General features: G+C 38.9%; 2 long non-coding RNA genes across 8 annotated transcripts in view; one reads left to right on the top strand and one right to left on the bottom strand.

Moving 5' to 3' along the window:
- The window catches only part of LOC102152432, a 163,547-nt gene that overhangs the window by 83,224 nt on the left and 54,858 nt on the right, over nucleotides 1-25,465 (bottom strand). The gene's annotated exons all lie outside the window — the stretch shown is intronic.
- Nucleotides 1-25,465, top strand: part of LOC111097592 — a 143,088-nt gene that overhangs the window by 63,223 nt on the left and 54,400 nt on the right. Inside the window, exon 2 of one of the 3 annotated variants that reach the window (XR_005365382.1) lies at nucleotides 17,570-17,787. The exons of the other annotated variants lie outside the window; for them this stretch is intronic. This is a non-coding gene — a long non-coding RNA (uncharacterized LOC111097592). The remainder of the gene's footprint in view (nucleotides 1-17,569; nucleotides 17,788-25,465) is intronic. 3 annotated transcript variants of the gene reach the window in all.

Genomic DNA, 25,465 nt, shown 5'->3' with positions numbered 1-25,465 from the left:
TAGCATAATGCTCTTAGCATAATAGCTCCAGCCATGTCATTGCAAATGGCAAGATTTCATTCTTATTTATGGCTGAGTAATACCTGCAAGTCAATCAATGTGATATACCACATTAATAAAAGAAAGGGTAAAAAAAAAAAAGAAAAGAAAAGAAAAAAGAAAGGGTAGAAATCATATGATCCTTTCAATAGGTGCAGAAAAAGCATTTGACAAAGTACAACATCCATTCGTGATAATAAGCCCCAACAGAGTAGGGTTAGATGGAACGTACCTCAACATAATAAAGGTCATATACAAAAAAATCCCCACAGCTAATGTTATTCTCAATGGGGAAAACTGAGAGCTTTTCCTCTACGGTCAGGAACAACAGAGATGTCCTCTCTGACCACTGTTATTTAACATAGTACTGGAAGTCCTAGCCACAGCAATCTGACAACAAAAAGAAACAAAGGCATCCAAATCGGCAAGGAAGAAGTAAAACTTTCCGTATTTGCAGAAGACTCTATACTCTATATAGAAAACCTGAAAGACTCCACCAAAAAATTGCTAGAACTTATATATGGATTCAATAAAGTTGCAGGATACAAAATCAACATACAGAAATATGTTGCATTTCTATACACCAATCAAGCAGCAGAAACAGAAATCAAGGAATCAGTCTCATTTACAATTGCACCAAAAACCATAATAGGGTACCTAGGAATAAACCTAACCGCAGAGGAAGGGATCTGAAAACTATACAATACTGATGAAAGAAACTGGAGATGACATTCCATGCTCATGGATTAGAAGAAAAATATTGATAAAATATCTACACTACCCAAAGCAATGTACACATTTAATGCAATCCCTATCAAAATACCAACAACATTTTTCACAGAGCTAGAACAATCTTAATTTTATATGGAACCACAAAAGACCCTGAATAGCCAAACAAACCTTGAAACGGAAAAACCAACTGCCTCTTTCTACCAAAACTGTACTATGGGGCACATCAATAAACATTTGTTCATCTACAACCTGCCAGGTGATATGCAGGGGTTTTCATCTGTGTTATCTAATTTGACCCTTATAATAATAACACAAGATAGATAGAAATATTTTTTTTCCAATTTTAAAACTGTAGTAAAATACACACAATATCAAATTTACTATTGTAACCATTTCTTAAGTGTACAGTTCAGTGGTTTTTAAGTACACTCATATTTTGTAACCATCGCCACCATCTATTCCAAAATTGTAAAATTGTTTCTTCTTGCAAAACTGAAACTCTATACCCTTTAAACAATAACTCCTTAGTATCCTGTCCCCCAGCTCCCGGGAACCACCATTCTACCTTTTGTCTTTATTATATTGACTACTCTAAGTACCTCATATAAGTGGAATCATATGGTATTTGTCTTCTTCTGACTGGCTTATTTAGCATAATGTTCTCAAAGCTCATCCATATTGCAAATATGTGTCAGAATTTCCCTCCTTTCTAAGGCTGGATAATATTCCATTGCACATATATACCACATTTTGCTTATCCATTAATCCATCATAGGTACTTGGGTTGCTTCTATGTTTTAATTATTATAAATAATGCTGTTGTAACCATGTGTATACATACACCTCTTAGAGATCTGTTTTCGATTCTTTCTTTTTAAGATTATTTATTTCTTTATTCATGAGAGAGAGAGAGAGGCAGAGATATAGAGCGCAGGGAGCCTGATGTGGGACTCAATCCGAGGACCCTGGGATCACAACCTGAGCCAAAGGCAGATGCTCAACCACTGAGCCACCCAGGCATCCCTGTTTTCAATTCTTTTCAGTATATATTCAGAAATTGAGTAGCTGGGTCATATGGTAATTTTGAAATTTTTGAGGAATTGCTATACTGTTTTCCACAGTGTTTGAACCATTTTATATTCCCACCAACAGTGCAGAAGAGTTCCAGTTTTCAATGTCCTGATCAATACTTGTATTCTGGTTTTGTAATAGTAGCCATCCTAATGGATATGAAGTGGCAGTTGTTATTTAATTTTAGATGCAAATACTGAGGGTATGTAAATTGCACAAGGTCAGATATCTTGTAAATAGCAGAGTTGGGATTTGAATCCATGTCCAGTGGCATTTCAATATATCTATTTGTCCTTTTTCCTCAACTATACTACTTTTGCTAGAAAACCAAAGGTATTCAATAGAGCTAAATTTGTCCTTTTAAAAAATCTATCAGCAATTAGGAAGACTTAGGAGCCAAAAAATTATTCTTAGTCAATATCATAGAAAGCATGTACCTGAACTATAATAGATTCCTGAAAGATTTATGTTGTTATAGTGCTTCATGATCATAGAGACTAACAATTCAACTTTCTCATCTTATAGATAAGAAAACAGAAGCCAGCTTTCCGTGTTGTCAAGTGTTACTGAAATTACAACTTGCCAATAGTCAGGTTTAGCTTCAAATCAATTTAGTTTAGTCACAAGACAGGTGGGACTGTGTAAATTTATAGAGCTCAATTAAAATCATAGAGCGAAAAGGGACCTCCAGGTCTCTTATAATAATGTATCCAACTACCTCTATCACAGCCAGTTTAAACAGTATCAGCAGGATGTTTTTTACTTTATAGCCTACTAAGAAGGCAATTCAATCACTTTCATTGTGAAGCACTACAGCATTTTTTATACCTCTTTCTAGTAACATTTTTACATGTAAAACGTGGAGCACTTTATACATCTGTTTAAAAATCTAATATATTCTATTTAGAGGTGTTTAAAATTGTTATTTGAAAATTTGAGGGAATCTTAAAAGTAAACGGAAGTATTACTAGGCAACTGAAAGGGTTATAATAAGTAACCTCAAGTACTATTTTCACAATTAGAAATAACAGCCCTAGGTTTCAAAAGTCAATAACTAGGGTGGAAGATGGTTGTGTGAAGGGAATATTTTCTCCAACCTGAGAAAAGAACAGTTGTAAGAGGTCTGCACAATAGCAACATGTTAGACTCATTTTAGAAGTTTTCACAACTCAGGGCAGCCCGGATGGCTCAGCGATTTAGCGCCTGCTTTCCGCCTGGGGTGTGATCCTGGGGTCCCGGGGTCAAGTCCCATGTCGGGCTCCCTGCATGGAGCCTGCTTCTCCCTCTACCTGTGTCTCTCCCTCTCTCTGTGTCTCTCATGAATGAATGAATAAATAAATAAATAAAATATTAAAAAAAAGTTTCCACAACTCAGTTCAACATAGCAAATGTTTACTGGAACCCTCTTTTATTTATGAGCTACTGAACAATACAGAGACAGCCAGGTATAATTCCTGACTTCAAGGAATTTGCAAACTAGATAGAGAGATAACATAGGTATACAAATACCTCTAAAAGGTATCAAGTAAAAAGTGCTATGAGGTCCACAGAAATGCACTGTGTAGGTAGGGCAAGGCTCTACCTGGTTGGGGGAATCAGGGAAAGCTGGTGAGCTGTTTTGAAAGATGAGTATGATTTTGAGAGGCAGGGATAGGGGAAAGGTTATGTATCCAGGAAGTATGGTATAAATAGAAGCCTACAGAAGAGTAATTTCTCTATATAAACTTTCTGTTTCAAGTCTTACACATACATTAGGACCTGAACTCTCCTCTTTGGAATCTGCCCCCCTTCAGTTCTTATATGAAAGACTTGAAAGTTTTATATGAAAGACTTATATGCAAATATTTAAAATGGTTGTGTTTAAAGGATGAGATTATTGGTAAATTTATTCTCTTCCTTATGTTTTTATTTTTAATTTTTTTTCTTTTTCCTTATGTTTTTAAAGATTTATTTATTTATTTTAGAGAAAGAGAAATATGTAGGGAAAGCACGTGCATAAGTGGGGGTTGGGGCAGAGTTATCCCTCTGCCTTCCAGTGGGTTCTGTGGTGAGTGGAGAGCCCCACTCGGGACTTGATCTCATAACCACTGAGATCATGACCTGGGCTGGAACCAAGAGTCAGACACTCAACCAACTGAGCCAACCAGGCACCTCTCTCTTTCTTATAACTTTTTTCCTTTGGAAATGTGATTATATAACAGAAAAATTATTTTCTTAAAAAGATACTGTACACACCTCCCAAAGCCAGTTCAGATTTTTGTTTCACATAACTATTCCTGACTAGTTAATAAATGTTAATGTGAACTCTTGATTAAAGATATGTATAAATGTGTGTGTATCATATAGGAGTTCTGTCCACTGTAAAAGCTTAGAAGCAAGAATGCCTCAGTAGCAATGAGCACACCTAGTACACGATGTTGCACACATATCATTTTCCACTAAATCAAGCCAAGGCTCTTTGAAGAAGATCCGGGGCAGAGGAATATAACTTAACCTAGGTGAGCCTAGGACATCCCATAGTTTCAGAAAGAAAGGACATCCTCCAAGACTCCTATTGGGGAGTCAGCTTGAAGGAGCACCCAATGACTAAATTTGAGCCAATGTGGGTATGAAGAAGAAAAAGTGAAGAGAGAAGAGAAGGGAAAAAAGAGAGAGAGAGAAAGAAGAAGGAGGAAGACAAGGAGGAGGAGGATGAAGATGGGGAGGGCAAGGAGGACAAAGAGGACAAGGAGAGGACAAAATAAAAACGAGTATTAGCTGCCTTACTCTTTTGGTAGTGACTCTTGGACAGTTGGTATATAAAGGAAAGGAACTAAACATTTATCCCGTCTTTTCAGGAAGGACTGTAGTTTTTCCTTGGTTGAGGAGGGAAAGACTTCCTCCTTCCTGCAGAACACTAGATAATAAATGTTTTAGATTGAACTCTATGAAATTGTCGAAATTGTTGATAATCCAACTATTTTTAACCTGCAAAATTTCACCTGGTTCAACGAAATATGGAAAGAAAGAATAGAAAAATCAACGTTTTGCAACCTCCAGTGAAATGAAGAGTCAGACCAGAATCATCAATGGATGCTAAGACTATTACATGAAAAGTTGTAGGGGTAAAAGATCATTCCCCCATGCCAAAGAGTCTGCCCTTGGATTGGATTACTTGCTTATTTAAAAGTAAAAACATCCTTCTGCATCTCAGTGGGGAAAACTGGCTGTTAACACTTTAACCAAGTGGTATGCCTTAGCTTTACTAATGGTGAGATAAGTTAACACATTGTTTCTCCTGATGTGACACAATCTGAAATTCACTGCATGACCTATGAAGCATTCTAGGCAAAAAGGTTTAAGCTCTGTGTTGGTTATTTTCCATTTGCCTTTCCATTTGATGCCTTTCTTCCTTCTGCTCTCTGTCCCTGGAGATGCTGCTCTGCACAATGAATCAGCCAGTCTCCCTCCCATTTTAGCTTCTAATTAGATTTGGCCAATGGGAAGGTTCTGGGAGAAGTCTGAAGGAGGACAGAGAGAGATTTGGGGTATTTATTCCCTCCCATCTCACTCCCTCCATGGGTGCAATTTTAGTTGGCTCCTGTGGCAGGTCCCTCTTCCAAAGCTCCCCTCCCCTATTGCTGCTTTAGGCCTGGGGTGGTAGTCTCCACGCGCTTCACCCGCCCCTCCCGGGGCTGTTCCCTATGTCTGCCCACTCGGCTGTAAATAGTTCCTTCACTTAACTCCCTTCAGTTAAACCTTTTGAGTGTGGCCATCTGCTTCTGGGGAGGACTTTGATTCCCTGTATATCTAATCAGGCCTTTATTTTAAAAAGACAACAAGGCTAGAAAAACAAGTTAAACAACACCTTGAGATAACAATCAGACATATCCAGAATTTGGCACTGTTTACAAGGCAGTTGGTCTGGTGTCTTCAGAGGTCAACATCATTTTTTAAAAAAGAAGGAAAAACCTGCCAGATTAAAATAAGCAAAGGAGACCTAACTACTGAATGTAACGTATGAACTCGGTTTGCAAAAACCAGCTATCATATTTTAGGGGGAAAATTTTAATATTGACTAGATTTTAGATGCTATTAGAAAATTTTTGTCAATATTCTTATATGTGATAAAGGCATTGTGGTTTTCAGCCACATGTCCTTTTTAAAGAGGAGCACACAGAAGGAGTTAGGGTGAAGTGTTATAATGGCTGTGACTTCCTTTCAAATGTATGGCAAAATATTTAGATAGCTAGATAATATAGCAGAATATTAACCATGGTTACATCTAACTGATGGAGATTTGGTGTTCATTGTATCACTCTTTTAACTTTTCTTTATGTTTGAAAATTACATAATCAAATAGTGGAAAACATTAATAAGGAAAACAAAATTTCTAATCACTTGTTCAGAATGATTTCTCCTTTTTCCAAATGTCTGTAGCTTTTCTTTTCTTTTTTAAATTAATTAATTAATTATTTATTTATTTATTTATTTATTTATTTATTTATTCATTCATGAGAGACACAGAGAGAGGCAGAGACACAGGCAGAGGGAGAATCAGGCTCCATGCAGGAGCCCGATGTGGGACTCGATCCTGGGACCCTGGGATCACGCCCTGAGCCGAAGGCAGGTGCTAAACCGCTGAGCCACCCAGGCGTCCCTGTAGCTTTTCTATAGTGCTCCTTTGCTTCCTGTATAAGCCCCTGCAACCCAATTGTCAGCTCTTTGAAGTTAAGGATTGAACTCTGAGCATCTTTTTAAAGTCTACAGAGGCTTGTATAAAAGTTTAATATATTTAAGCCCAACTTGTTATGCAAAACATAGGCATATGTGGTCAGAAGTTTTTGATTTCTATTTTTATTAATGTAGAGGAAAAGGCACAAGAAGTTGGATGGGATGCAGAGAAGATCAATCCAGATACTTAAAATTAGCAGATAGCAGGCTTGATGAGGTCCTTTCCCAGGGGCAATGAAAGCCACAGGGAAGACAGACAGCATGGAATCTGATACTTCACAATGTCATCGAAAGTTTCGCAAACTTAGACAAACTTTTGGAAGGACTGAGTCCTCCCAAAAAAGAAAAAAAGATTTGGGTGAGTTCAAACTTATAGTCTACTCAAACCAGAGAGAAAACCAAGATTAGGTTAAGTCTGAATTGAGAAAAGTTAATTTTGAGTGAACTGCTTAACAAGATTTAACTCGGTTTAAATTGCATGTCAAAACTTAAAAATTAATGTAATTCTCTTCCTGGCTAGCATTTAATCTTTTTGAATATGAGTTTCTTTATAGAAAAAGCATTACTGAATGGAAACAGGACAATTCTTATTGATAGCGCTTGAACAAAGCCAGATTTTTGGAACCACATGGGTAAACTGTAGGCTTAGAACCTATGGAAAAATGATCCTTAGTGATGGCTGTTGTTTTTCTTTTTCTTCTTCTAGTGAGGTAGTTTTGCATGCATCTCAGGCTGTCATATACCACATGTCCTGTAAACCTGCTGGAACCTCCATGATGGGCCAAAGCAGAGAGATAAGCTCTCAATCAGCTAGATGGATAGATGGATGGTGTGTGTGTGTGTGTGTGTGTGTGACAAGTCTTGTTGAAGACCCTCCCAAAGGCTATCTTGCACCTTATTTCTAGCTAAGAGAATACTGATTTTTCAGGTATTGGTGCCCCAAAATGCTTCAGAGGAATTATCAAAATCCTATCCATTTGCTAATCTTTGGTTGAAACATGGGCATGTGACACAATTGGGCCAAGGAGGCAGGAGTTGGGGATCTTCTGTGAGGCTTCTAGAAATCTTTGTTCCTCAAAAAAGATGTATTTGAGAAATAGACCCTGTCTCTAGATATTACTGTGTAAGGATGTGATGGTATTAACCTGCTCTCCAGAAACAAAAAGCCCTGATTTGTAGTGTTTGCTTAGTTCTATTTCTGTGGTGTAAATTCTCTCATAATGGCTGCTTTCAGGCTACCAATAGCTCAACACATGGCTGGCAAATTTAGCAACTGGCTCTCAGGAGCCAACTCGAGCTTACTGCTAACTATATAGAGCTGCTCTATCCATCTTGTAAAAGGAGTAGGCAACATGGTAGGGATGGTTGAGCAGAAAGACAAGAAACTCTAGGTCCTTAGTGACACCTTGAGCCATGGAGTTAACCAAGCCTAGAATCTTCCCATCCATTGACTTCTTGTTACATAATAAATGTTCCTATTGTTTGAAGCATGTTAAATTGGTATTTGGGTATGGAGAATCTAGGGTTGATCCACCTGGTACAGATGTCCACGGGGTCCCATCTAGTGGAAGGCAGGGAACACAGCAGGGGCAAAATTGAGCAATGGATCATGGAAACACTAATTCAATTGTTGGTCAGGAAGAGGGGACCTTGGGGGAGGGCCATCAGGTTGAAACAGTACTCTGGCTGGTTGCTGGGAGGAACAGGATGGCTGAGGGCCAGCTGGGCTGTGAATGCCCTTGCCAAGCAGGCTGAAGTTCAGGGCAATGCTCCAGCAAGAGCAGGCACTGGAGTGCTAGTCAGGAAGCCAGGCAGAAGCCCAGGCCTGGAAAGGGCTGTCCTGTCAGGTTCTGCACAGCACAATGCTTTGGGTTGGGGAGAAAGGGGCAAGCATAGAGAGAGGCAGTAGTGCAATTCCACACTTTGAGCTACTTGCTCATCAGAGGGGTGGGGAAACATCCAGCAAGGCAGAATCAGACTCTGACCAGCTGAGGGTGAAGGTTGGGGTTTTTCAGTCACTGCCATGAGTCAGGCTGAGAAATGCAGGAGGAACCAGAATGTTCTCCAAAGCTGCCTCAGCACATTTTTTTGGTGATGTTAAAGAAATGCTGCTGACATTCCTTCCTAGACCTTGAAAAGGGGCATCCCCATTCCACATATATTGTCATGATCTCTAGCGTCCTTGACTTATGTTTGGACTTCTCCTTGTGCAGGGAGATTTGTTTGCCTGCCTGTGGCAGAAGCAATTTCATTCCTGTTGTGAAACACCCCTCACTTAAGTGCAGTGTCTCCTAGTATCCATGTGCTCCTTTCCTTTATTTCCTTTTCCCATCTGTCTAATGTATCCATGGACCCATTCTCCCTCAGCTCAATCCCATTCATCTGAGGACTTTTATAACTGACTTGTGTGGAGGAAGTAGGTTCAGAAAGAATGAAAGCTGATGTGTCAACAGCATTCTCTAGAGATGTTCAGAACATTACTTTCCTCTCTGATTTAGCTGGAAAGCCAATGGGCAGGAAACTTGGCTTCCTTTGCACTTTGTTACTGCTGGAAGTCATGGTTAGTCATTTTAATTTTATTCAGTAGGGTGAGTTGTCTGACAATGTCATTATCTGGGAGTAATTAAAGATGGGATCCAACAGGACAGAAAATCTTCAAAAGTAAAGTTCTGCCAAGTTCATCATCCTTTCCTACCTGTTTAGTAAAGCTTGGCTTGTTTAAGGAGCTCCTCCCAGCTAATTGAGATGCTTCAGAGAGTGAATAAAAGGAATGCTTTTCTGCAATGTAAAACCTATCAGGAGCAAAGTCAAAAGACCATTAAAAAAGGGGAAATATTTGTAACTCATTTAATAGAGAAGAGCTGATTCTATATAAAAAGGTCTCACGAACCAGTAAAAGACCAAGAGCCCAACAAAAAATACAAAAATAGAAAGTCCATAGAAAAGGGAATATAAATGTTTCTTTAAGATATTAAAAGATAGCTAGCTTCATAATAAGAAACAGAAGTTCAATTTATATCAACACTCATTTTTCATGTAACAGATTGGCAATGATAAAATAAACAACATGCTGTGTTGGTAACAGTATGAGGAAACGGGTGCTCTCATAGGTGACTAGTAGGAAAATAAGTTGGTACAATCTAATGAAGGGTTATTTGTAAATACCTCTCAAAATTACATATATATATTCTTTGATGAGTCAAAGCCAGTTCTAGGAATTTACCCTGCAGATGTATTCATGCATGTAGGTAATAAGTTCACAAGGTTATACATTGTAGCATTGCTTTAACATCAGAAGGTTGAAAATAATCCAGACATCTATCAATAAGGGATTATTTAAGTAAATTATAGCATATCAGTATAATGGAATATGATATAGCCATAAAAATGAAGATATTCTTTATGTACATACATTGAAAGATCTATATTTTGTTAAAAGACAAAAATTAAAGTGCAGCAAACTGAAAAAAAAAGAGGAGAGAAAGAATACTTACACTAGATATGTATGTATTTGCTTGTGTGTATGTCATGTATACATGTCCAGGAGGATATGTAAGAAATTGATAATATGTAGTATGTTGGTGGAGAGAATTTGGGTGCCTGGGGGATTGAGTGGGAGAGAGAATTTTTCACTTTTTACTTTGTACCCCCTTTTGTTGTTTTTGGAAATGTACTACCAATCCAAATTAATAAATAAAAACATTTTAAATAAGAATGTGCTCTGACACAGATTAAATCTGAAATGATCTACATTTACCCAACCTGTACTATAACCTCCAACTCTCCTCTCAGCCTCTTTCATTATTGAATATAGTGGCCATCCATCCACCATTTAATGTATTTCCTTTGTTCCTCTAAGTACCATACATTTTCCTCTCTCTGTTCTGACTTCAGTTTGTCTCCTGATTTCTCCTGTTGTTATCAGCTAACAACCTTTCTGGCTATCATTATCTTTTTCTGTGTGCCATATGTTTTGGAGGGGGGAATCTCCTCAATCCTTGCTTCAACACCTCCCCCTCTAGAGAACAGAAAATAAAGTTGTGGTTGGGAGTTACGGAGGAAGCTAGCTATCTTTGTGGGGAACCAGACCACTGACAGATCAGGGATTAGCAACCTATGCCATGTACATTGCTAAGGGTGGGTGATGTTATTATTTAAGAGATGGAATTGTAGAGAGGCATTACTATACGCATGGAAGAGAAAGAGAGTCTGCCCGATGGAGAATGAAGTAGTAAAAATGGAAAGTTTGGGTTCAGATTCTGACTCTGCCTCTTACTGGATATGTGACTTTAGGCAAGTTTTCTCAGCCTTAGTTTTCTCCTTTATAAAATGGGTCCTATAATGGTTAACATGGTTAATAGTGCTTTTAGTTCACCAAAATCCATTCTTGTTTTCTTTTGTAGGAATAGACATGTATTAGCTGAGCACATGACTACTAACATAATTTGTATAATTATACGAATATGACCTTACTGTTAAATATGGCCAGGGACTAATTCCCTGCCAGTGGAATGTGAGAAGTGTTGTGTGACACATTGGCTCTGGGACATGCTTTCCATGCTCTTTCCCTACAAGCTTGAATCCAGAGCACCCTAAGCTTGACCAGGGAGATGAGGACAAGAGTTATAGGAGTGACAGAGCAATGACATGGAAAGAACCTGGGTCTTTAAATGAACATGAGGAGCAGAGCTGCCTGCCTACCTGGAACACCTGCCCACTGTTATAAGAGAGATAAATGAACTTTGACTTCTTTAAGCCACTTATTATTGTTGGGTCTTTTTGTTATGACAGCCTAGCCTTACCCTAATCAATTTACACTAGTTTACACTCTATGTCACAAGTAGTAGAACATTCAACTCAAACTAGGTAAATAAGTAGATGGTATATATTTGACTCCCACACAGTAGAAAATTTAAGAAGTAGAGGAAACTTTAGGGTTGTTTGGTTCAGTATTCAATGACATCATCAAATAATTGATTTCTTCCTATTACTTTGCTCTGTCTTTTTTGGAGTCAACTTTACCCTATGGCTATGGAAATTCCAAGCTTCACCTTACCTCATCACACCTTCTAGGAGGAGGCAGAGAGAGAGAGAGAAAGAGTACACAAGTAAGAATCTTTTCAACATCCCCAGCAAACTTCTTACTGACCCAATTTTGCTCACATGTCTTCTATGAACTGAGACCAGAGAATGGGCTTCAACAGATCAGCTTAAGCCCAATCCACTTTTCCCACTTATAGCAGCAGGGCAGGGCAGCTTCTCTAGAACATAAGGATTATGTGGAGGAGGTGTGGGTACCTGAATAGAAATTGGAATGGTTATCAAGATAAGAAGGACTAGATGTTGAGGAAGTACCACCTTCTCCATCAAGGGATGTAAGGATTATTTTAAGGATTAAATTGAATGAGATAATATATATGAGGCCTTGTCAAATTGTGTAACACATCTGGCTCTGGAACATAAAATTCCTCCATGTTCTTTCCACTTCCTATAAGCTTGAACCCAGAATATTTATGCCTAGAACTTAGGAGATGGTCAATAATTGTGAATTACTCTTCTTTCCTAAATCTAGTTAGCTGTGCTGCAAAGTGGCAAGAGGCTAGAGAATACTCCCTTTTCAAGTATCTTAGGGCTGTGTATTTGGAGGACCAGTGAAACAGGACTGTGATGTGCTCAAAGAAACTGCCTCTCAGTTTCAAGTTATCTGTCACCATAGCAACTCTTGGTGGGAGTGACCCAATGCTGGCACCACCACCTCACACTCAGAGCAAATACCAGAAGGCTTGAAACCACCCTTTCAAAGGCTCCCTTCCACTGTTAGTCAGAGATGCTCAATGATCTGACAATTTATAAAGACATAGGTTCAAGATTCCAGAAGGGGCTGCCTGTGCAGCATCTTATGTTACTCATGCTGCTTGAGATAGGCTAAGGTTAAGAAATGTATTTGGGCCATTTTATTGGCTTTTTTGCCTCTGTTCACCTGTCAGAGGCTGTGTAATGAAAGGATTCTGGACTTGAGTTTGAGACTCCACTTTATCATCACCATGTGATCTTGTGAAAGTAATTCAATTGTTTATACCTTTCAGTGTTGTTGTAAGATTCGAAGAAATGATGTATTTGAGAGCACTTTGTAAACAGAAAAGAAAATTTAAATAAAAAGAGTTAGCAAACATAATAATGGAAGTACTTTTCTGGTGCATAAGTTTCTCCTTACTAAGGACCAACCTACCCGGGGCTTGAGAAACAAAATTGCTTAAGAGAGAACAGACCAAGTGGAATATTTTTCTTCATAATGACAGAGGATAGGCTAGGTTTAATTAACAATTAAGTATTGACTGCCTAGGTGTGTCTGTTATGGTATCTTACATGTTAACTAATTTAATGTTTTTAATAACCCTATGAGGTAAATATTATACTAGTTTTACAGATGAGGCAACTGAGTCTGAGAGTGATGAAGTGACAGGACCAATGTCACACTTTTAGGAAGTGGCAGGTCAGGATTTGAGAGTCAAGTCTATTTAACCACCAAGGCAAGTCAGGCTACCATCTGATTCAGGTAGAAAAGAAGTGACCACTCAGGCTGTTGTACTGTACCCAGGTGGGCCAACTTCTAAGACAAGGATATGCTCAGTAGGGGTTCATGATAACTTTTCCATTTGCCTATGTATCCAGTGAACCCACACTTTCTGAGCACCTCTCATGTAACAGGCACTGTGCTAGATATGGAAAAAAACAGTGAAGAAAACAGTTCCTGAAAGGTTCAAGAAACATCAGTGCAGCAGAGTAGCTTGTCAGATATCCCATTTATCCTCGGTTCAGTCCTGTTAGGGAAATTGCTTCTATTGCTTGGCCAATATTAAAGTTTTAAACATTACTGTTCTGTAGAAATGATCCACTTACGCTGCTTCCTGCTGGAGAATGCCATAAGTCCATAGTAACTGAAGATCATATAACCCAATGATTTTGTTTCAGAGGCAACTGCACAATGGTTTTGAAATGGTAATAATTGCCTATTGCTCTTGGGTTTATCTTATTGTCTGGCAATGCTTATGAAGGCAGCGGGGTTTTAAGAGGCCATTCAATAAGAGTGACAGAAGGCACTATTTTATTTTTCTCTGAATGACTCTCCATGTGAGAATCTAATTCAGAGCTCATAAAGGTCTGAAAGAACTTCTATGATAGCTCAAAGTCTGTAAAGCTGAAAGGAGATGGAGTTATAGAACAATGTAGAAAACTAAAGGTATGGCTCCTTAATAAGTATTGTTTGCTTTCAGAGATCCTGAATAAAATGGTTAAGCTGAGTAAGATCCACAATGAAAGTAGCCGCTGAGATGATGTTTTGCGTCTTAATTTAAAGGAGCATCTCCCTTTTTTGTAAGGCATTCTGCAAATAATCATCCCAGTCTGAAAAAAGTTCTACAATTTGATCTGTCCACAGCAGTCATTTGACGAAAGTTTCTTTTGAGAGAGAGAATCCTCTGTGCTAAGTACCTACTAAGGAGCATATGTGTTACATATTTTGCTCATTTTTAATGCTCACCACAACCTTGTGAGCTGTTTTTCACCACCTCGCAAAGCTCTTTCCCTTGCTCACTCATTGATTCATTCAACAAATATTTATTGAGTGCCTACTATGTGGCAGGCATGTTTTAGCTGTTGGGGATGTAGCAGTGAACAAAACCCGCAAATGTCCCTGACCCCATGGAGCTTTTATTTTAGTGGGTGGAAACAGAACTAAACAAACAAAACAACAAATATATTATATGCGAGGCTTTGGAGAACAGTGGTGTGGAGAAAGTAATGAGGGTAAAGAGGTGGCGAGGGTGGGAGGAACTTGTAGATTTATATGGGATGGTCATTGTATTAGTTACATTTGCTGAAAAACCAAATTACTCCAAATATTGTAGCTTAAAACAACAAACATTTATTATCTTATAGTTTCTGTAGGTCAGGAACCTGGGTATGGCTTAGCTAGTGTCTCTTCTTCAAGGACTCTTAGGAGGTTGCGTTCAGTTTGTGGCTGGAACAGTTGGCAAGATTCAGTTTGTTTCAGGCTGTTGTACTGAGGATCTCAGTATAGCCAGTCATCAGCAAGAAAGTTTCTTGCTGGCATGGCTGGAGGCCTCCCTCAGTTTCTGCCATGTGGGCCTCTCTATATGGTAGCTCACAATATGCCAGTTGGCCTCTCTCAGAGTATGTGTGCAAGAGAGTGAGAGACTGTGCTTAAGATGGAAGCCACAGTCTTTCTGTAACCTAATCTCAACCCATCACACTGCCTAATCCTATTCACTAGAAGCAAGTCATTAAATCAAGTGTTGGGGATTATATAAAGGTATAAATCAGCAGGTGGGGATCCCTGCGGACATCTTAGAAATTGCCTACCACAGTTAGGGAGCCCTCTCTAATGAGATGACATTTGAGCAGAAACCTAAGGAAGTAAGATAGCAGGTGTGAGGCTGTCCAGGAGAAAAGTGTTGTAGGCAGGGGAAACAGCTAGTGCACAGGTTGAGGGGAAGGGAGTACGGCAAAAGATGAGGCTAGAGAGAAAGCAATGGATGAAATCATGTCATTTTATGTGGGTCATTATGGGGAATTTGGACTCTCCTTTGAGATGGGAAGGCTTCTGAGTAGAGGAGTGACAAGACTTGATTTATGTTTTAAGAGGCTCACTCAGGTTGCTGTGTGGAGAACACATAAGGAGAGCAGGCATGAGTAAAAGCAATAGGACCAGTTAGAAGGCTATGGTACTAATCCAGCTGAGCCATGATCATGACTTAGACCAGGATGATAGGATTAGACATGGCATGAAGTGATTGGACTTTGGATGTATTTCCTAGTAGAGCTGACAGGGTTTGTTGATGGTTTAGCTGTGGATTGTGAAGAAAGTGAGGAATCAGTAGTGACTCCAAGGTTTTCGGACTTAGCAACTCGAAGAATAGTTGTCCTTTATTAAGCTGAAAAATACTGATGGAGCATCAAGTTGTAGGAGGAGAAGTATAAGGGGTTTTGTACATGTTAATGTATGCCGATCAGACATCTAAGTGAAGATGCTGAGTTGGCATCTGGATATCTAAGTCTGGAGCTCTGGAGAGTGGAGTGGACTACAAATACGAATTTGGGAATTCCAAGCATTAACAGGCTATGTGAAAACGGAGTGGATGAAAATACTGAAGAAATGAGCATAGACTAAGAAAGACAAGGCCTGTGGATTGAAATCCTGGGGCCACTCCAGGTTTAGAAATTAGGAAAATAAGGTCAGCAAATGAGAAAGAGTACATAGGAAGTGAGAAGGAGAACCAAGAGAGATTAGTGCCCTAGGAACAGGTGAAGTGTTTCAAGGCGGAAAGTGATCAACTAACTGTATTAAATCCAGTCAATCGGTCAAGCAAGATGAGCACTAAATGAATCACAGATTTGGGAACATGGAGGTCACTGGTGGGATGGGAGGATGTCAAGACAGAAGTGGAGAAGGTGGAAACTGAGACCCTTATGAGAAATTGATGTCTTCCAACAATTAGTTTAGAACCACTTTGCAACAACAAGCTCACCTGTGGGGCTTATTACAAATAGAGTGCCCCACTCCAAGATCTCAGGGGTTGATACCCTGTGATCTTTATATTTAGTAAGTTCCAAAAGTGTTTTGAGGCACATTAAAATTTGAGGGTCAGTGTCTTGCTCTATGTACTTTATTTTACGTCTCGTATGGTCACTATTAAAGATATTTTAAGTAAGTTCCGTTTGTGGAACATTTTGTGGATGATCACTTGTCCCGGAGGCATTCCTATATTTCCCTTAGCCTTTTTATTTCCTGGAGTTTTTATGAAAACCTGGACAAAGAAATTCTATAACCCCAAAGAATAGCAAGTAAACAAATCTCCCTTCTGTAATGGCTCCCAGGAACCTCATAAAATTTGAAATTCTCAAAATCAGCATGAAAGGCTCTAGTAAAGGAAAGACAAAATTCTTACAGATTCAGAAAGAATTCAATATTTTGTGGATCACCAAATTGCTTAATTTACTGAGTTTCTCCACAGAGAAAGATGGAGGAACTGTTCTAGTTAGGTCTATTTGGAGGACTAGGGACCCTTGGGCTGCCTTTATCGCTAGAGCAAAGGCTGCAATGTTGAGCGGCATCTGGATTGTTCTTTTTTGCCCTGAGACTTGGCCCTAGGACCAGATATGTTTCAGAAAGAATCATGCAATATAGGAGGAACAGAGGCAGTAGCAGTTTAAACTTAAGTTTTCCTGCTGTATGCTAAATAGAAGAAAGCACTCAAAGGATTTGATGTTGTGGCAGGAGGGAGTTCTAAATTGTTGATCCTTCTCTCCTCAATTGCCTTTTCTTTTCTTAGCTGTCACCTCCTAGGGTCTGCAGACTTGTGCCTATGTCCCCTCCCTTTGGAATTACCACCCTTCTCACAAGGATTTTCTCCCTTGGTTCTTTCTCATGCCTTGTAAGCCCCTTAGAAACTTGACACCAATAGAGATTCTCACTGCTTAGGTATTTTGGCTTCAGAACAGAATGGGATAAAGTAAAATCTAATCTTGTTAATGAAGGCTCCAATTCCAATCTTCCCTTTAGCGAGGGCTGCTACTGATTTCCTACCTAGTTTACTTAAGGAGCAAGAGAGCACTGACAACATTTTTCTTATTACAGCAACATGGCTAACAGAGGTATGTAGAAATTATATTCTAGTTCTGTGTGTAAATATATGGCCAAGACAATTTAAAATGTGGGAGTGACTAATGACAAGCATTATGAAAACAGTGCTTACGAGTCGTGGGTATGTGTTTAAATAAGTTCCCCAAAATGACTGAAATGGGTCAAACAATGGTATAATCAGACAAAAAGCACATAAATATAACAGAAATTCCAGCAGCACCTGTTAACCCAGCAGCTCCTGGACAAACATTAATGGTTGCCCATCAATCTAAAATCATATCTGTGTGAAAGAAGTGGTGGGAGATTAAGACTAGAGAGGATTGCTAGTGAGCTTGCAAATGTTCTGTGAAGACAGAAGGACAAGCACCAACAAAATCCCAAGACTAGAAGATGGATAAAAACTAGACTTTCCCAAGGATGTCTTCACAAGAAAAAAACAGCAGTTTCCTGAGCAGAACAACTAGCTACAGCATCTTCTACGGGAGGACTGGCAGCAGCAGCATCCAGGCAAGGAATGGCACCATCTGGAGTGATAGTCACATGGGAATACATGTGCATCATTCATCAGGGTGAGTACATATTTAGATGGGAATCCTGCATTATCTGTAACTTGTGTCAACTTTGTCACTTCAATTTTGGGGCAATTCTCTTCTCCCATACTACTTGTGGTTCTCCTGTTGGGAGGATCTCCAGGAAGAGTTGTGGTCTTTGAGACTGATCTTATTAGTGTGTGATTTTACAACTGATGGCATTAGTGGATAGTCTGCAATATTAACTGCCTTTTTCCTTCACATATATGTACCCATGTGCCTCTTTAAGTAAAAATGCAAATCTATGTAAAACAATTTGTAAGTTAATATCACTTGGGTGCTTAAAAAAAAACAAATGAGACTGGAGTAGTGGTTTGAAATCTAGGCTGATTTCTTTGCCTGGTAATCACTCAGTGTGTTTTTATTAAATGGGATTATTAGTTTCTTTTAATAATGTATGTGGTTAAAAAAAACATACAAAATTCTAACCTTCTCTTTCTTTGTGAGTGGATTTGTCAAATGTTTCCCAAACATTCCCAAATGTACTTTCTCTTGAAAGATGCAGCAGTGACTCTAAACAGACAGTAATTGTTGCATAATTAATGCATAGCAAGTGGACACAGCAATTTCAGTTTGGAATTTCTGCTCCTTAATCCTTAACTGCATTGCCCTGTCATACTCCCACTACAACTCCCATCATACCCAAGAACCTCCCTTGACACTTGTAAATAGCACAGTGGACACAATTTAATTTGCTTTGGAGGGCAGTTCTTAAATGAACTGCAAAGGGGAAACACAGGCACTCTGCTAAATATATATATGCGCACGTGTGCAAACATACACATTTGCTTTCCTCAAACCTCATTCTTAAAGTCTTTTATTACCTGTACAGTTCAATACACCTTCTTGAACATTCTGCATCCTTATCTAACACCTGCTTGTTAATCCCATTCAATTTTCACTTAGTCTTTAGCAAGTGAAAGCAACCAATTCAAATAATATAAAGGGGATTTTTCCTTCCTTCCTTCCTTCCTTCCTTCCTTCCTTCCTTCCTTCCTTCCTTCCTTCCTTCCTTCCTTCCTTCCCTCCCTCCCTCCCTTCATCCCTCCTTCCTTTCTTCCTTTCATTCCTTCCTTCCTGCCTCTGATCCTTTTAGTAACACTAATGACCTATCTAACATCTGCTTTCTAAGTTACTGGTTCCATTCCTATTGTTAACTTCTCTTGTGTATCAACCAAACTCCAGTTTCCTTTGTTTGGTACAGACAAAACCACAGTGTAGGGATGTGATAATATGGAATGAATATCTGAAAGCAATACTTTTTGCTTCCCAGGAAGTGTCTCTTCATGTGGGCTTGCTGACAGCAAAAGGGAGGCTCCACTAGGGCATTATCAGTCATCTTGCTCTTCTCAGGTGTGGCAGGCCTTCTTTTCTCGATAAGTTATATCCCTGACTAATTTAGGGTGACCTTAAGGTGACCTAAGGTTGTGTCAATTTTATTTCTTCTCCTTCTTCCTCCTCCTCCTCCTCCTCCTCCTTCTTCTTCTTCTTCTTTCTCCTCCTCTTCCTCCTCTCCCTCCTCCTCCTCCTCCTCCTCCTCCTCCTCCTCCTCCTCCTCCTCCTCCTCCTCCTCCTCCTCCTCCTTCTTCTTCTTCTTCTTCTTCTTCTTCTTCTTCTTCTTCTTCTTCTTCTTCTTCTTCTTCTTCTTCCTCTTCTTCCTCTTCCTCTTCTTCTTCTCCTCCTCCTCCTCCTTCTTTTCCTTCTCCTTCTTCTCTTAACAGCTATTTAAAATTTTAAGTTACAAATAAATGATACAGTTTTGCTCTACTTGTAACTAGCTGTAAAACCTTGGGCAACTCATACAACTCCTTGAATCCTCAGTTTTCTCAACTGTTAAGAAAACCAGATCCAATCAATTCTAATGTTGCTTCCAACACTGACGTTCTCTGAGTCAAGAGGCAAAATGGCTCAGGAGAAAGATCTGGACTGCCTGCTTCAGAGCTTGCCCTCACTCAGCAGTATAATAAGATAATTGACTGCTCAAAACACTTACCACTTATTGAGCACCTATATGTTTGCACTGTATCAGAAATTCATGTATACAGTGTTTCATTTACTTTCCATAGCAACTCTAGGAGGTAGACATTATTATTACTACTAAACCTGTTTTATGATGAAGGTGCTAGGTCTCAGGAAGTTTAAGGAGCCCTTTCAAGATCATAGAGTAATTGGCATAGCTGGAGTTAATTGGCCATCAAGCACGTTTGTAACCATTCTGCTACCCTATTTCCCAATTTACTTGCTGTTTGGAATTGCCTGCCAATGTCCAAAAGCCAGCTTATGGATTCCACCTTGGAATCAGAAGGTCTGGGATCCAGTCTTGGCTCTCTTGTTTTTTGGGTCTTCAGCCAAATTGTGTAAATTCTTTGAGCCTCAGTTTGGTCATCAGTAAATGAAGGAAATAATACCTACCTCAGCATCATAGTGGAAATGGAAAGATAATGATGCATGTCAGCAGTTGCCTGGCTCCCTATCTTGCTTCTCTGTAGAGTAACCATCACTTAACCACTGTCTGTAGGCTCAGCCCAGCCCAGGCTTCAGGACTAATCCTTCTTCCATGCAAAGACTGTAGAGATCTTTAGTTTAATGCAGAAGAGGATTCAACATCAACCATAGTTCCTGTTGGTCCTGATGAAGTGGCTGCAATAAGTGGGCCTCTACCTTAACTGCAGAGGGTAGAGTTGTTCAAATGGGCCCTGGGACCTACTGCCTATGTTTTAATCTTAGTTCTGCCCTTTCTGATGATCTTGGGCAAATGAGTTCATCTTTCTGTGGTTCAGTTTTCTCATTTGTAAAATGAGAGGAGTAATAATAGTTATTATAGAGGGTTGTTGTGAAGACTTAGTAAATTTATCAATAAAAGTACATATAGCAGTACCTGCCAAATAGTGTTTGTTATTATTATTACAGAACTTAGCTGATCTATACTTTATATTATTATGCATAAATGACATCAATTATATACTTATATTATTATTGTCACTAATTAGGCCCCTGCCTTCTCAGGTAAATTTTCCCATCTCTCTGGGGCTGCAGCCCTCATTGCAATAATGCACTGGGGCAGGATTCCAGTCACTGGGCCCCTTACATGAGGTGAGACCTTGCAATCTGCTCAAGGTATTCTTGATATTGACTGCCCTCCTACATCTATTGTGTTCCCCAAGATGGTGCTCTGGTGGTGTGTGTGGTTCCTTGGTGGTGCAGGCTACTTCCCTAGACCACCTGTTCCCTGGAACCCATGTTCTCTTCTCTGCTGCACCTTTCCCCAGTGCTTGTGTCTTGGGCTTCCTGACTAGCTCCTGTGTTTGTACAGTGTGTGTACCAAAGTTCTCACCTTCGATTGACACAATCTTATAAAATAACTTTGTAAAGCATCATGCACATAAAATGGGTATGAACCTCAGAACAGACTCAAATGGGCAAGAGTTATCACATTTTTCTACTATTTTTGGTTACAGCTTTGTTGATATATAATTCACAAACCATATACTTCACTCACCTAAAATATAAAATTAAGCATTTTTTCGTGTATTCAGAGTTGTACAACTATCACTATAATCAATTTTATTATTATTATTTTTTAGATTTTATTTATTCATGAGAGACAAAGAGAGGGAGAGAGAGAGAGAGAGAGAAAGAGCCAGAGACACAGGCCGAGGGAGAAGCAGGCTCCATGCAGTAAGCCTGATGTGGGACTTGATCCTGGGACTCCAGGATCATGCCCTGGGCTGAAGGCAGGCACTCGACCTCTGAGCCACCCAGGGGCCTTGTACAATTAATTTTAGAATATTTTAATTACTACCCTCTCCAAACCCTACTGTTTAGTAGTTACCTCTTCTTTACCTTAGCAACTACTGATCTACTTTTCATCTGTAGATTGCCTATTTTGGACATTTCCTATAAATGTAATCATACAAAATGTGGCCTTTTGTAACTGACTCTTTTCATTTAGCCTAATATTTTTAAGGTTCGTCCATATCATAGCATCTGTCAATACTTCGTTCTTTTTATTGCCAAATAATATTCATGATTCTCTATTTTTAACTCAATAGCTAACTATGACTCTCTCCTGGCATTCCAAAGGACTAGTGAGCAATTAAACTTATTCTCAGAGCTTCCTATTGGAGGCTATGCAAGGTTCCAAATTTTCAAGCAGAGTTGAGACATCTCAGATGCCCAGTAAGGCATCAACCACCTGGCCACATAGGTTACTGTTGAGATGCCATTGTCTCTCCCTCTGTAGTCCTTTTTTTTTTCTTTTAAAGATTTTATTTATTTATTCAGGAGAGAGAGAGAGAGCGCGCGCGCGCGCGAGAGAGAGAGAGAGAGAGAGAGAGAGACAGGGTGAGAGACATAGGCAGAGGGAGAAGCAGGCTCCATGCAGGGAGCCTGATGTGGGACTTGATTCCGGGTCTCCAGGAAGGCAGCACTAAACCGCTGAGACATCCGGGCTGCCCAACTTCTGTAGTCCTTTAAAGGGCTTCCTCACTGCCAACTTTGTGCCACCTTTGGAGTATGGGAGTTATTCCTGTGGTTGGGAGGTGTCTGGGCTAATGTTCTACATCTTGGTAAACTGATGGCTAATCTCTCTGAGGTCCTGCTGTGTGTCTTTGGTCAGTGACAAGGAGTAAGTTAGGACACAAGGAACCCCGGACCTTGGTTTTTCCTTGAGCAGGAGAGACTTTCATTTTAGACAGGGGATATTCCTCCTAGGATTCAACTGAATTCTCCTTAATGCCCTCAGGCTTTTGAAAACAAAACTCAGGAATTCCAACCTCAAATTTTCACTGAGGCAAGGAAGCACAAAGCCTGGTACTCATATGAAGGGGCGTTCAGAGGGGCAAACAGAAGGAGAAACACAAGTTAATCTAAAGAAGTTATCTTGTAAGCTAGAAAAAGAAGAACAAAGCCCCAAACCAGTAAGAGGAAGGAAGTAATAAAGATTAGAGCAGAAATAACTGACATAGACACTAAAAGACCAATAGGGTAGACCAAATATAACCAGGAGCTGGTTCTTTGAAAAGATTAACAAAATTGATAAACCTTTAGCCAGACTCATAAAAAAAAAAAAAAGAGAGAGAGGAGATTTAAATAAAATCAGGAATGAAAGAGGAGAGATCACAACCAATAACACAGAAATACAAAGGATTATAAGAATATTATGAAAAATTATATTTCAACAAATTGGACAACCTAGAAGAAATGGATAAATTCTCAGAAACATATAACCTCCTAAAATTGAAAGAGAAAAAAAGTAGAACATTTGAACAGACCAATTTCTAGTGATGAAACTGAATTTGTAATGAAAAAAAAAAAAAAAAAACTCCCAACAAACAAATGTCCAGGACCATATGGCTTCACAGGTGAATTTTACAAAACATTTAAAGAAGAGTTAATATTTATTCTTCTCAAACTATTCCAAAAAATAGAAGAGGAAGTAAAGATTCCAAATTCATCCTATGAGGCCAGTGCAACCCTAATACCCAAAGCAGATAAAGACACTACAAAATAAAGGAAACTTCAGGCCAATAGCTCTAATAAACATAGATGCAAAAATCCTCAACAAAATATTAGCAAACTGAATCCAACAACACATTAAAAAAATCATTCACCATGATCAAGTGGGATTTATTCCTGGGATACAAGGATGATTCAGTATTTGCAAGCCAATCAACATGATATATTACATCAATAAGAGAAAAGGTAAACACCATATGATCATTTCAATAGACACAGAAGAAACATTTGACAAAGTACAACATCCATTCATGATAAAAACTCTCAGCAAAGTAGGTTTAGAGGGAACATAGCACAACATAGTAAAGGCCATATATAAAAAACTCATAGCTAACATACTCAATGGTAAAAAAAACAGAGTTTTCCCCTTGAAAATCAGGAACAAGACAAGGTAGTCTACTCTTACCACTTTTATTCAACATAGTACTGGAAGTCCTAGCCATGGCAGTCTGATAAGAAAAAGAAAATGCATCCAAACTGGTAAAAGAAGCAAAACTTTCACTTTTTGCAGATGGCATGATACCATGTATAGAAAACCCTAAAGATTCTACCCCCAAAAAACCTATAACTGATAAATAAATTCAGTAAAGTTGCAGGATACAAAATCAATATATAGAAGTCTGTTGCATTTCTGTACACTAATAATAAAGTAGCAAAAACAGAAATTAAGAAAACCCCATTTATAATTGTACCAAAAATAAAAACATACCTAGAAATAAACCTAAGGTTAAAGACCTGTACTCTGAAAATCATAAAATGTTGATGAAAGAAACTGAAGATGACACGAACAAATGGAAAAATATTCCATGCTCATGGATTAGAAGAACAAATACTCTTAAAAAAATGCCCATACTACACAAAGCAATCTATAGATTTAATGCAATCTCTATCAAAATACCAACATCATTTTTTCACAGAACTCGAACAAATAATCCTAAAATTTGTCTGGAACCACAAAATACCCCAAATAACCAAAGCAATCTTGAAAAATAAGAACAAAACAGGAAGTACCATGATCCCAGGTTTCAAGGTATACTGCAAAGCTGTAGTAATCAAAACAGTATGCTACTGGCACAAAAGTAGACATGTACATCAACAGAACAGACTAGAAATTACTCCATAATTATATGTTCAATTAATTTTCAACAGAAGAGGCAAGTATATGCAATGGGGGAAAAACAGTCTCTTCAACAAATGGTGCTGGGAACACTGGACAGCTATATCCAAAAGAATGAAACTGGACCAGTTTCTTATACTATACACAAAAACAAACTCAAAATGGATTAAAGACCTGAAGCCATAAAATTCCTAGATGAAAACAAGCAGTAATCTCTTTGGCATTAGCCATAGAAACATTTTTCTAGGTATGTTTCCTTTGGCAAGGAAAAAGAAAGAAAATTAAACTATTGGGACTACACCCAAACAAAAAAGCTTTTGCTATACCCAAAAGCAAAAGCTTTTGCACAGTGAAGGAAACCATCAACAAAATAAAAAGACAACCATTGAGTGGGAGAAGATATTTACAAATTATATATCTGATAAGGGGTTAGTATCCAAAATACATAGAGAACTTATACAACTCAACACCAAAAAGTGAAATAATTCAATTAGAAAATGGGCAGAAGACATGAACAGATATATTTCTAAAGAAGACACACAGTTGGCCAATAGATACATGAAAAGATGCTCAACATCACTAATCATCAGGGAAATGAAAATCAAAACCACAATGAGATATTACCTCACAGCTGTCAGAATGGCTAAAATAAAAAACACAAGAAACTAGTATTTGCAAAAATGTGGAGAAAAAGGAACCCATGTGCACTGTTGGTGGGAATGCAAACTGGTGCAGCCACTGTGGAAAACAGTATGGAGGTTCCTCAAAAAATTAAAAAAGGAACTACCAGGGGCACCTGGGTGGCTCACTCAGTTAAGCATCTCCTTCAGCTCAGGTCATGATTCCAGGGTCAAGCCCCATATTGGGCTCCCTGCTCAGTGAGGAGTCTGCTTTTCCCTCTGCTCCTCCATCTACTTGTGCCTACTCTCTCTCTCTCTCCCTCTCTCAAATAAATAAATAAATAAAATCTTTAAAAAATAGAGTTACCATATGATCCAGTAATTCCACTACTGGGTATTTACC

Source organism: Canis lupus, chromosome 10, assembly GCF_011100685.1.
Source record: "Canis lupus familiaris isolate Mischka breed German Shepherd chromosome 10, alternate assembly UU_Cfam_GSD_1.0, whole genome shotgun sequence".
NCBI lineage: Eukaryota > Metazoa > Chordata > Mammalia > Carnivora > Canidae > Canis > Canis lupus.
Note: the sequence above shows the minus strand (reverse complement) of the source record. Positions and strands in the feature narration are given on the sequence as shown.